This window comes from Acipenser ruthenus, chromosome 1, assembly GCF_902713425.1.
Source record: "Acipenser ruthenus chromosome 1, fAciRut3.2 maternal haplotype, whole genome shotgun sequence".
In the NCBI taxonomy this organism is placed as follows: Eukaryota; Metazoa; Chordata; class Actinopteri; order Acipenseriformes; family Acipenseridae; genus Acipenser; species Acipenser ruthenus.
This window is the reverse complement of record NC_081189.1, coordinates 103,397,917-103,411,733: the sequence shown is the minus strand read 5'-3', so window position 1 is coordinate 103,411,733 and position 13,817 is coordinate 103,397,917.

Here is a 13,817-nt window from a genome sequence, read left to right as displayed (position 1 = left end):
CACTGTTCTTTCGTGGTTTAAGTCCTATCTTGCAGACAGATTCCAGTTGGTCTGTTATGGGGAGGACATATCTGAAAGGTCTGATGTACGTTATCCATAGACATGGGGTGAATTACCACTGTTATACGGACGACACACAGCTTTATTTGTCCATAAAGCCAGGATATACTTGTGCTGGTGGGCTACTTATGGCTTGTCTAGCAGATATTAAGTGCTGGATGGCTCAGAATTTTCTGTTGCTGAACTCAGAAAAAACAGAGGTTATGCTATTGGGTTCCAAAAAACAAATAAATAATGTGGTATTACAAGAGTCTGAGCTTAGTAACTTCTCTTCAGGTCTTAGATCAGATATAAAAAAAACACTCTGTCATGTGAGAAACATATTAGAGAAGTTACTAAAGTTTTCTACTATCATTTGCTAAATTTCCATAGGTGATGCCAAGAGACTTATGCATGCATTCGTATAATCCAGAATTGATTACTGTAATATCCCAAAAAGTGTGCTATTTCGACTTCAGCTCACCCAAGACACTGCCGCTAGGCTCCTAACTAAAACTAGCAAAAGGGAACACATTAACCCTGTTCTGGCTTCTTTACATTGGCTCCCGTGGAGTTTAGAATTGATTTTAAGATTTTGCTCCTAACCTATAAAACCCAGATTGGCCTGGCACCTGTTTATTTACAAGTTCCTCACCCCGTATGTACCCAGTCATTCACTTAGATCACAGGATGCAGGTCTTTTGATTGTCCCGAGGGTGAGTAAAATTAAAACGGGTGGAAGGGCTTTCTCACACAGAGCAGCACGGGTATGGAATGCCCTTCCTACCTTTGGTAGGGAGGTTGGGACTGTTACAGCTTTTAAATCTAGACTTGGCTTACTTCTATACATTGGCCTTTCTATCCTAGTGTGCCTTTACCGTCTTTTTAAACATTGCTTTCCTGTATATTGTCTGTGTTTTTTGGGTTGTTTTTGACTATGAATTGTTGTTGCTGTACAGTGCCTTGAGATGCCTTTGGTGTGAACAGTGCTTTATAAATAAAATTTGTTTTGATTTGTGTGAGGGAGTGGGGGTGGAGTAGACTATCCACCCTCCATTTCTCAGCTGGGGATTATTCTGCCCCATAACTGCATACAAAAAATGAAGCACTGTTTTCTGATAACAAATCTTTAAAAAAAAAAAATTGAGAAGGATTGCAGTGGTGGGAAAACACAGTTTGATTTTGTTTATATGTCAGTATGACTGTCATCCTGAGATTCTCTGTCACTTTGACAATATGTAGAGATTTCACAGCTCTGTCCACACTTGCAGAGTTCTGTGCAAGCCAGCTTGTTGGTGATGCAGGAGCAACGGACCCCATTACATTTCCCTGAACAGCCATAGTTGTTGAGCTCCAATGAGGGCATTTGGAGCAGGCAGGATATCCATCCAATTGAAAGTGAGATCCCTTCAACCACAGGCCACCCATGTGCAACAGGGTCTGGTATAGTTTGTTTGGTTTCCAGAGCACATATGGCAGCCTGGTAGTTTGCCCTTTGTATGTGCTTCTTTAATGCAGCTCTGCATGGTGGTAACGGGTTGCTCTGAAGATATCTGCTGCAGAAGAGTTTGTAATGGCACTCATTAACATCATCTCCTGCTTTACCATACAAGGAACAGACAAAAGCCTCATTAGACCTGACTAGCTCTTTGCTTATATCAAACTGCTGCCCCAGTTTGCTCACTGACTAACAATGTCCTGCATTGTTGACAATTAAGTCAAGGGAGAGTGTTTTCCCCTTTCCATGGAATGCACTGGTTGTGGCACAGCCTATGAAAGCATGCATTCCAGGCAGCACTTCACACACAGATACGTTCTTGCACATAGCTTTCACATAAATAACTGGTTTGGGATTTGTAAAAAAAATCAGGAAACTGTCCATATCAGAAAAAAATCCAGAGAACTTAATAAACAATTCATTTAATATCTATTAAACACATTCAGAGCAGTTTAATGGTACTAGGCAGCAAGTATTGGGACAGCCATCCAACTTGTCACGAGCACTGTAGCTTATGTTTAAGTGCAACTTAAAATTAAATTACATTATCAATTGCATTCAAGGAGAGCTGCCAGGAAAGTAACAAGGTTTGGTGTGGTTTTCCACAACAATAGCATAAATTGGGTGGCAAGTGTTTTTATAAAGGCAAATATATATGTAACATTGTTTATAATATTTAATAATAATAATAATAATAATAATAATAATAATAATAATAATAATTATTATTATTATTATTATTATTATTATTATTATTATTATTATTATTATTATTTGTTGTTGTAGTAGTAGTAGTAGTAGTAGTAGTAGTATTTTATAGACAATTACAGTAGTTATTAGACAGATCACAGACATTGGTCTTTGCTTCATTTTGTTTTGCTGGCTGGCTGGCATATTATAGAACACTTACTTTGACAAATCAATATATGTTTGATATCAACCTGTAATCAATCTGTAGGTATGAGTATTTAGTGTTTTAATGTAATTTAAATCACGTTAAAAAGGTGTGTATATATATATATATATATATATATATATATATATATATATATATATATATATATAAAATACATGGCTGAAGACTATATTTGCATCCTGAGCCATTCGGAAAAAAAGCATAATACCACAGTAATGACGTCAAAAAGTGGTAATTCCTCTAGAGGAAAATATACTTGAACTTTGACCCATTCAACTCCTCAAGACCATCACTTTCAATTCAAGAAATTAAAACAAGGTAAAGGCAATCATCCAAATAAAGCTGAAGCACTAACGGATAACGACATAGAACATCTGTACAGCACTGAAACACTACATTTAAAAAAAAAAAAAAAACTGTACTGCTCAGCCTCGTCTTCTTTAACATTAGCATCACAAGGGCATCCATGTATTTATAAATTACTTGACCTTCGGTCACAGACTTATTTTCCTGTAACTCACTGAAGCCCATCTATTATTCTATATATATGTGTAGATAGATAGATAAACACACACACACAAACACACGTGTACATCATATATGACATAATTATTTATTTTGGCGACACAGTAATTGTCAGGTTGAAATTAATTGATTAGGTTTCAGGTATCGGTAATGTATAAGCATTATATACCAAAAACTTCTCTGTGATATATAAATATATATGTATGTATGTATTTTTACGTACCTGTAATAATCAAATTTCACTAATGACACAAATATTCTGTATAAAATAGGCGATGCTACGTGACATCTGTATTCTTTTGTCACATCCTACATCACTGCTTCACATCAGCTGTGACTGAAAGAGACAATTCAATGCAAAGTGAGATTTCTTTTTTTTTTTTTGCACCCACACACAACCCGCCCCTCCATTACCAGGGGAAGTCAGGAAGCTATTGGCGCGGCACACAAACAAACTAGATGCTGATAAAAGTCTGGTGTTAATACCAAAATACATTTAAAAAAAGTAAACGTCAAGAAATATACAAAATATTTAAATACAACTTTCTGTATGGAGTCCTGGAGTATATTTATATTTAAGCAGCGCGACGAGTTAACATGTGTTGGTTTGATTATCTGCAACGACGGCGTTCTACTGTCTGAAGCGCAGTAAGAGTAGGTCCAAAATAGGTTGTTTTGCATCTAAACTGACAATTATTCAGCTTGGCAACAGGCAGAAATGGGATCTAAATATTGTAACGGTGGGTGCTGAGGCGGGCTGGTGAGATGGGCGGGGCCGGCGCACTGACTGCTTGTTAACAACCCGGAAGAGCACACCCCGGGGGTCGAGGCGTGGTCAGCGCACTGGAGTGAACAGAAGAACTCAGCCTGCACTTTTCCATCCAGCGAGGTTACCCCCGCCTGGGGCCCCGCCCCCTCTTATCTAGAGTGTTCCGATCCCCAGACTGAGGCACCTGGGCTGGGGAATTTCCATACAGCTGTCATTCTGGAACCTTCCAGCAAGGTGAGGTGTCTGTTCTGGATTGGTTGGAACAGGCACCACCTCCCTCCAACTTCAGGAGGACAGAGATGGCCGACTTCCCTTGAACCCTGGGAAAGAACTGTCGGGCCAGCCCGTCCAAGGTACTCTGTTCTCGCTACTCACAGGTCGGGAGGGAGATTTACCACCAAGAATCACTGTATTTCTGTCACAATGTCCCTCTGTGGCAAAGTGGTTAACAGTGTGCAGGTGCAGGTGATCAATAAACAGACAGACAATTATAATCCAGGTGCAATGTTGTTTAATGGTTGTATTTCGTAATCCAAATGCCTGATGGCGAAAAACAGTAAATAACAACAATGTCAATGAGAAGCAATACTGCGGCATGTATTGCTTATCTGTAATCCGCGGGTTGGCCCCGAAATAATAAAAGTCCCATTTTAATTCACCCACACGTAACACAAACATAAACACCAGTCCACATTGCGTGCTTTAGTGCTCGTGGTGAAAATACAGTACTTTAGTGTAAACTAAGTGAAGTGTTGTCCAGGTTCGTACTGACCTTTAGCAACAGCTCCTGGATCGTGATTAGCCATCTAAATAATCACACAAGTATAATTCAGACACGACAATAAACAAACAAAACACTCTCAATTTTCTCTTACACAAAGCACAGGTCCTTCCAGGTTGTTCTCTAACCAAAACGAAGGAACAGATTATGTCGCTTCATCCCCTATTTATACCGTCACACATGACCCCTTGGTAAACGATTGCAGCCGTTCCTCCAATCCACAGCTGCCACATCCGATGAGTTAGTGTACTGGAGTTCTGCCCCCTTTCTAGATGACCGACTTCCTTTTAACCCTAGGAATGAATTGTCAGGCCAACCAGTCCAGGGTACTCTCTTCCCTTTACTTAACGCCCTAACAGGTCGGGAGGGAGATTTACCACCAAGAATCATTGTCTTTCTGTCACACCATTTTAGCCGCATATTTTGTTACCTTTTCAGTGTGTTGTCAATGGGTCAGTTTAACTTCATATACAAATGTGTGCTAACAAAGTGTAGAACAAAAAGACTGTAGGGGGTTATCACAAGCCTATGAATAAGCAAACAGTGGTCTGTTCAGTTATTTCCATTTAAATTTAAGCTATAATAAAACATGTTAAATATAATAGCCTTATATTAACTTGTACCATGCTTGGACTAAAACTGACCTCTCTCTGTTTCTAAAAGTTGCCTGCACAAGCACAAACATTTATATTTTTAGTATAATTGATATAATGTCCAAAAGACTTTTTGTTTAGTTGAAGAAACTGAACTAATTTGTAAATTGATTAAATGAAATAAACATTATCGCAAATGTGTCTTAACAATATGTTTGCAATATTGTCAGTGCCATGCTTCTGCTATAATAAACTTTTACTATGTTCTTTCAACAGTTTAACTGTAAATGACATTATAAGATGTATTTCTAATTAAGTTACTTCAGTATAACAGTTGCTCCTAGAAATTGTAATAGTATTTTACTCCATTGATCTTTTAAGCTTTTAATGGAAGGTCCAGTTATTTATATTGAAATACAGGCTATCATTAATATATTAGAATGCCATAGTGTTATAGTGACTGAACTAAGTCTGGCCGCCTTCACTGTTCATAGAAAATCCAGTTAAAGCAGGTTTTAAGACAACCTCTGCTTTTTACCAATTTTAGGGTTGATTAATATGAAACACAATCGTAAGTATTTTTCAATACTCATTATTTCAAACCAATATCTAACTTAATCTATTAACATGTCCTATGCTTTCCATTCCCATCTCTTCCTGCCAGGTTCTAATTAATTTTTGTTATATGTAGAAAATGATTATTGTAATATAATCTTCTGTTATCTGAAAGGTATTTCGTTCATTAATATTAACGAGATTGCTCATTATAGAGAGGATCTTGGCTTTTAAATCGCTGACCATCAAAAAATCCCAGCTACACTGGCCAAAATCAATTTTCAACATTGTCATTTTCAACATTGTTTTTACTACAGGCAGGTAAGGACAAGGTTACAAATCGGTTCATTGTATATGTAAAGTTACAGTTTATACTTTAAATTAGTTTATAACATGTAGTTCTTATTCAGATATGTCAATATAGCAATCTCTTATAAACTGCAATTCTATTTTACTTCATTGGTATACACAGAAGGCAAGAGGCTAATTTTTAATTAGGCACCTGCTTAGCAGCAAATGCAACCTTGAATATTAAAACTTTTACTTAATACAACATACATTTACTTAATGTTATTATATTAGATTTCTTATTTATTTAAATACTTTTGTTTTTTCTTACTATAATCAAACCTAGTTCGATTGCTTCTAGCATATTAACTGTGCTCCATGCCATTCTGCTCTCGCGGGATCAGAATGTTTTGAGACTCTGAATCTAATTTAAAAAGATGCTTTTGCCTGATAAGGGAGGTTTGGAACTTTCAGCAGGCCAGCCTGACCTTCAATGCAACAAACTCCTTCTCACAGGCCTTACACAGATCTGCTAATAATATTTTCTTCTGGTTTTATATTCTTTAAAACACATTACAGTCATTACAATATGTGTTGCAGTTTAACAAATGTTCAATTTGTATCCCAAAGATCAGCCTGCTTCCAGTAGCTGTGAAAGTCTTGGGTCAGTTTCTGCTCTCAGTGAGCCAGTTTGTGCTCACAGGTGTGGGTGACAGTCTTTAAAAGCCTGATACCTGCAAAAACTTAAATCTTGTTAGCTGGGCTCCCATCTCTACATTCTCATTCCCATCGTCAGTGGGCAAACATTTTTTAACTGAATCTGGGTCCATCAAAGAACTGCACACCCTTGCAACCGGCCTTCCATGCAAAAGGATCTAATGACTTATAGCACAAAACGACGTGCCAGAACCGTCTGTGACAAAGCAGAGCAGCACGGAAGAGGCTGGAAGCCTGCAGAGCAGCTGCCTGGAATGGGGGATCCAGCCCCGCTAGCAACCTGTGGGCATCTGACCACGACGGAGGCAGCCGAGTAGTACCGGCTGCAGGAGCGGGACCCCGACCTCCTTCCTGTCCTGGAGTGGGTGGAGTGGCAGCAGCATCAGTCCTGGGAAGCCATTGCCCAGCTCTCTCCGTTCATGAAGGGACTCTGGGCACAGTGGTCCCGCTTGGCCATGCGGGAGGAAGTCCTGCAGCATCGCTGGGAAGACCCCGCCGAACAAAAAGACTGCTGGCAGGTGGTGGTGCCCAGGGACCTTCAGGACACAGTGTTGAAGGCACATCACGACACCCCTGGAAAAGGCCACTTCGGAGTCACCAAATCCTTACGACTACTCTGGCAGGGCTTTTACTGGGGTCGATATCGCCGTGGTGTGGCAGACTACTGCTGCCGCTGCGACGACTGTACAGCCAGGAAGGGACCGGCAGATCAGTCGCAAGCCACCCTCCAGCAGTTCCCGGTTGGTGGGCCCATGGAGCAGATGGTCGACACCCTGGGCCCTTTGCCCCACTCTGAAAGGGGGAACCGCTTTGTCCTGGTTCCCATGGACTACTTTTCAAAGTGGCCCGAAGCGTATGCCCTGCCCAACCAGGAAGCAGAGACCATGGCGGACGCACTGCTGGAGGGCTTTGTCTTCCGGTTCGGGTTCCCCCTGGAGCTCCACTCTGACCAGGGCTGGAATTTCGAGTCCCGAGTCATGGCGGAGATGTGCAGCTGGCTGGGAATCCGCAAGACCCAGACCACCCCGCTCCACCCCCAAAGAGATGGGCTGGTGGAGCAGTTTAACCAGACCTTGGCAACCCAATTGGCCATCACGAATGCCACACACCAGCTCTACTGAGACTTGCAGCTACCCCTGGTCCTGTTGGCATGTCGCTCGGCTGTGCAGTAGTCTACCAACTGCACACTGGCCCTTCTGATGCTAGGACGGGAGCTGCGGAGCCTGGCAGCTTTGGTGTTCGGCCGCCCACAACCGGAAGCGCAACTATGACACTCGGGCAAAAGGAAGGCCATTTCGAGCCATGAGCTGGTCTGGGTGTACAACCCGCAGCGCAAGCGTGGTCACTGCCCCAAGCTGGACAGTGCTTGTGTACGAAAGTCATCTACTGGGTGCAGTTTCCTAACAATGGCCAGAAAGTGGTGCTGCGCCACAATCGACTTGCCCCCTACGAGGGCTGGCCCGGGATTCGCCCCTGCCCGCAGAGACACCAGTGGAACAGCCTCACGGATCACCCCCTGGAACAACGCCATCAGCGGGACCCATTAGTCCATCAGCTACCTCACCCGGAGCAATCGGACCAAGGCCACAGAGGCTAAGGCGGAGACCCCGCCGTTTCCTGGATTAAAAGAGCCTCACGGGACAATGAGAACTTAGGGGGGCTGTGTAACATCGGGTCCCAAGGCAGGCTGGTGAGATAGGTGGAGCCAGCGTGCTGACTGCTTGTTAACAACCCAGAAGAGCACAACCCGCGGGTCGGGGTGTGGTCAGCGCGCTGGAGTGAAAGGGAGAGCTCAGCCTGTACTTTTCCATCCAGCGAGGTTACCTGCAGTCAGGCTGGGGCTCCGTCCCCTTTCATCTAGTGTGTTCCGATCCCCAGACTGAGGCACCTGGGCTTGGGAATTTCCATACAGCTGTAATTCTGTAACCTTCCAACACGGTGAGGTGTCCATTCTGGATTGGTTGGAACAGGCACTGCCTCCCTCCAACTAAGGGTGTCTGCTAAGAAATAAATAATAAAAAAGGAGATGAGAGCTGGATCCCGGGGTCGGACTGAGAAAAGGAGAACAGAGTGAAGAGAGAAAGAGCTAAAGAGAAAAACAGCTAAAGAGAAGAGAAAGCCGACTTGTAGAAGCATGAGCTGTGGCTGACAGCAGCTTTGTTAAAGTGATTATTAAGGCTAAAACAAATAAAAAGTTTAGCACTGAAACCTTGTCTTGCGTCCTTCTTGACACCACCACAATATATTAAGGAACACAATGATACCAAAAAACCTTAGTCTGACAGTGGGTGCAGCCAACTAAAAAACTAAGGGCTTTCTGAGTTTTGGCTCATGGACTACCCTGCCAATAGAATATAGGACCAGAGTGACGTTCCTCGACGAATCAGCTGTACAAGTCCTGCAGAGATACTGGCTTGATAAACAGGCTACAGCAGACCTGAGTTGGACTGACTTACAGAATTCTACTGCCAGGAGTTGTGCCATACCAGTGCATGTCAAGATTACAGCTGCCTTAACATTTTATGCAACTGGCTCATTCCAAAAACCAGCTGTGGATATTTCTGGTATCTGTCAGTCTACCATGTCGAAATGCATTAGCCAGGTAATGGCTGCTTTTTGTTAAAAGAGCAAATACATACATCATGTTTCCTATGACCCCTGTGCAGCAAATTACAGTGAAACATGAGTTTTATGTGTTTGCATCATTTCCAACTGTACTCAGAGCTATCGATTGCACACACGTTCATATTCGTGCACCTTCGGAGACTGAAGACATTTACTGAATTAGAAAGTGTTTTCACACCATGAACATGCCGCTAGTTTGCAATGGAAGTTGTCTCATCACCAATGTTGTTGGAAAATATCCTGGGTCCTGCCACGATTCTTTTATATTGAACAGCTGCACCCAGGCTAACATATTTCCACCTGTGGACCACTGGACATTGCTTCATTGAAGCCTACATCATGACCCCCCACTCCCCCCATAAGATGCGGGTGTATTATTACAGAAACCTGTTCCTCTGCACTTGTTAATTCTATGTCTGTGGGAGGGGCTCCCATGCTTTTCATTGCTTTCATTTTTTTGGTCAATTTCTCTTTAGCATGGGCTTTCACATTATGGTATTTTTTATTTTTATTTCTGCAGTATCTCTTGTAATGCCCGACACCGCATTCACCTTACTGGCAAGTGTTTTCCATGCCATTTTTTTCGGCTTTTAGGTTGCTTGACCATTTTTTCTCCAAATAAAATTGATTGAATATTGAAAATTGAAGTATGGTTTTCTTTTTTTTTTTAGGGCAACCTGAGTCATTGTTTCTGTATTTGCTTGCTAAACCCTCAGCATGTGGGCGTGCTGGTACTTATTGGCCTCAACATTTATGCAGAGCCGCAGGCTTGCGATTATTCGCAACTCAATTGAAAATTGCATTTTTTTAACTTGGCTCAAGACATTCGCAATGCACACTGCATTGAGGCTGGGGGGGCAGGGGGGTTCACTAGGGGGGCCTTAGGGTTTTTTTTTTTAATTTGGGGGGATTAAGGGATTTGCAATGAGAAACTCGTTCATTCATTACATATTACACACCCTAAACACTGTCACCTAAATAGTGCTAAGGTTTTTTTTTCTTTCTTTTTTCGTTGCGAGTGTGTCAGCATGACGCAACATGATTTTTTAATTGGCAATGATACACTTTCGCAGCATCATGACCATACACACCAGAAGGACACAGAGGCAATAGGACAGGTTTGAACATTGCCAAATCTATACAATTGTTAAAAATTGTATTAACAAACCTCCCAGCTAACAATTTAACGTTGTGATAACATGCCTTTTATGTTGTGACAATGTTGTAAAATTACGTTGTGACAACGTAAATTTGTGGACTCCAGATACGTTGTCACAATGTTGTACAGTATATGACATTGTGACAACGTAAATAGAATATTATGACAACATAACCATAACTTTGTATTAATGTTCTGGCAACGTTTTAAATTACGTTTGAACAACATAAATTTGTGGACAGACATTTCAGTACACCTGATTTCCCTTACATGAGAGTAGATGTTAAAACTTCATGCTGATTTGAACTTGGCTGTCATCAAGATAAGCACCAACTAAGACGTAGCTTTACAGTAAACTAATGTGATCCATCTGCATCTCCATCCATTTGTTTTTCCTTCCATCTGTTGATGTAGATATCCTTCTGCCTGGTGTTGATGGCTAAAGTGTAATGCTGGCTCCAGGGATCAGCTTATTTTACCTCCCCAGCACATCAGCACACACAACGGCTGTGATGCTGGCTCCGGGGATCAACCACAGTGCGGTCTCCCCAGCGCATCAGCATGACAACCGTCTGGATTGAGCTAAGTAGGGTACGTCTCTGGGGTCTTCAAGTGGGCACCTTCCATCCTCGGTGTTTCGTCGACTAGCCCACGACACCTCAAGAGGGCTTGATGATGATTCTGACCACTGCATACATGCCAAGTCTCACTGACTGAGATGACAGTGATGGACCACAGCATACATGCCAAGTCTCACTGACTGAGATGACAGTGATGGACCACTGCATACATGCCAAGTCTCACTGACTGAGATGACAGCGATAGACCACTGCATACATGCCAAGTCTCACTGACTGAGATGACAGTGATGGACCACTGCATACATGCCAAGTCTCACTGACTGAGATGACAGTGATGGACCACTGCATACATGCCAAGTCTCACTGACTGAGATGACAGTGACGGACCACTGCATACATGCCAAGTCTCATTGACTGAGATGACAGTGACGGACCACTGCATACATGCCAAGTCTCACTGACTGAGATGACAGTGATGGACCACTGCATACATGCCAAGTCTCACTGACTGAGATGACAGTGATGGACCACTGCATACATGCCAAGTCTCACTGACTGAGATGACAGTGATGGACCACTGCATACATGCCAAGTCTCACTGACTGAGATGACAGTGATAGACCACTGCATACATGCCAAGATATTTCAGTTTTTTATTTTTCTTAAAAATATTTCCCAACATAAAACCAATGTCACCTTACAATAATTGATTTTGAGTTTCAGTGTTTTAAAATAAAATATCAAACCGAACGAAATTTCAATGTACCATTTGTAATTCAGTAATATGAGAGAATTGGTCAGGGGTCTGAATACTTTTGCAAGGCACTGTATACTCTAACATGGGTTGCACTTATTTTGGACCTGTTTTAAAAGGCAGTGTCACTTTTTTTTCTCCTGAGATTTGGCAACACTGGTAACCTTCCCCGTCTGTCTCATAGGCAGCCACCGATTCCTGAACACCTCATTTTGTTGTTGACAAGAATTTGTGCAGGATACTGCAGGTAGTGGCAATTTTGGGAATGAACTAATGCTGTATTTCAGTCCGTTTCATCAGTATCTGCAACCTCCCTTTCAAATGCCCACTACCCGTATTTGCCCAAGCGTGGTGTTGAATGCTTTCTCAGCAGCTGTCAGCTGTCTGGACGGGTAGGGTTTCTAAGCCAGGGAAGTATACGCAGCATCACCTGATCCCCTATATGCTGTAGGACAGAAGAGGCGGAGGGGTAGCGCTATACATAAGAAATAGTCTTCAAGCCCAGGTGTTAAATCAGGACAAAGAAAACAATGCAGAATCAATATGGGTCAGAATAATGGACACAAATTCAAAAGGGCATAATAATAGGAGCATGCTATAGACCGCCAAATTCAGACGCTGAGCAAAATAATCTGTTATACAATGACATTCGAAATGCGTGTAGAAAAGGAGAAGCCATACTAATGGGGGATTTCAACTTCCCCCATATAAAATGGGAAAACCCGATGGGGAGCACGACGGACGAAATTGAAATGGTGGAAATGACAAATGACTGCTTCCTAACGCAATTTGTCAAGGCACCGACTAGAGGGGAGGCATGCCTTGATTTAGTCTTTTCAAATAATGAAGACAGAATAACTAAAACAGAGGTCAGAGAGCCATTGGCAAACTCAGACCACAACATGGTGTCATTTGAAATATTTTTTAAAACCCCAAAAGTAATGACTAAAGCTAAGGTTTACAATTTTAGAAAAGCAAACTATGAAGGTATGAAACAGAGACTAACAGAAGTAGATTGGAGTAAGACAATGTGGGGAAGCTATAAAAAAAGGCCAACAAGATGCTCAGATATATTGTTAGAAGTGTTGAATTTAAATCAAGGGAAGTAATGTTAAAACTCTACAATGCATTAGTAAGACCTCACCTAGAATATTGTGTTCAGTTCTGGTCACCTCGTTACAAAAAGGATATTGCTGCTCTAGAAAGAATGCAAAGAAGAGCAACCAGAATTATCCCGGGTTTAAAAGGCATGTCGTATGCAGACAGGCTAAAATAATTTAATCTATTCAGTCTTGAACAAAGAAGACTATGAGGCAATCTGATTCAAACATTCAAAATCCTAAAAGGTATAGACAATGTCGACCCAGGGGACTTCTTTGACCTGAAAAAAGAAACAAGGACCAGGGGTCACAAATGGAGATTAGATAAAGGGGCATTCAGAACAGAAAATAGGAGGCACTTTTTTACACAGAGAATTGTGAGGGTCTGGAACCAACTCCCCAGTAATGTTGTTGAAGCTGACACCCTGGGATCCTTCAAGAAGCTGCTTGATGAGATTCTGGGATCAATAAGCTACTAACAACCAAACAGGCAAGATGGGCCAAATGGCCTCCTCTCGTTTGTAAACATTATTATGTTCTTGTGTTCTTCTTCTTCTTCTTCTTATTTATTTCTTAGCAGACACCCTTATCCAGGCCGACTTACAATTGTTACAAGATATCACATTATTTTTACATACAATTACATTATTTTTTTACACATTATTTTTACATACAATTACCCATTTATACAGTTGGGTTTTTACTGGAGCTATCTAGGTAAAGTACCTTGCTCAAGGGTACAGCAGCAGTGTCTCCCCACCTGGGATTGAACCCACAACCCTCCGGTCAAGAGTCCAGAGCCATAACCACTACTCCACACTTATGTTCTCTGGATTGAACCATCGGCCCAAATGTTGATTAGAACAAATGTTTCTTCATCCCTGCTGCAGTCTGGCTCATGGTGTGTCTCAATCAAC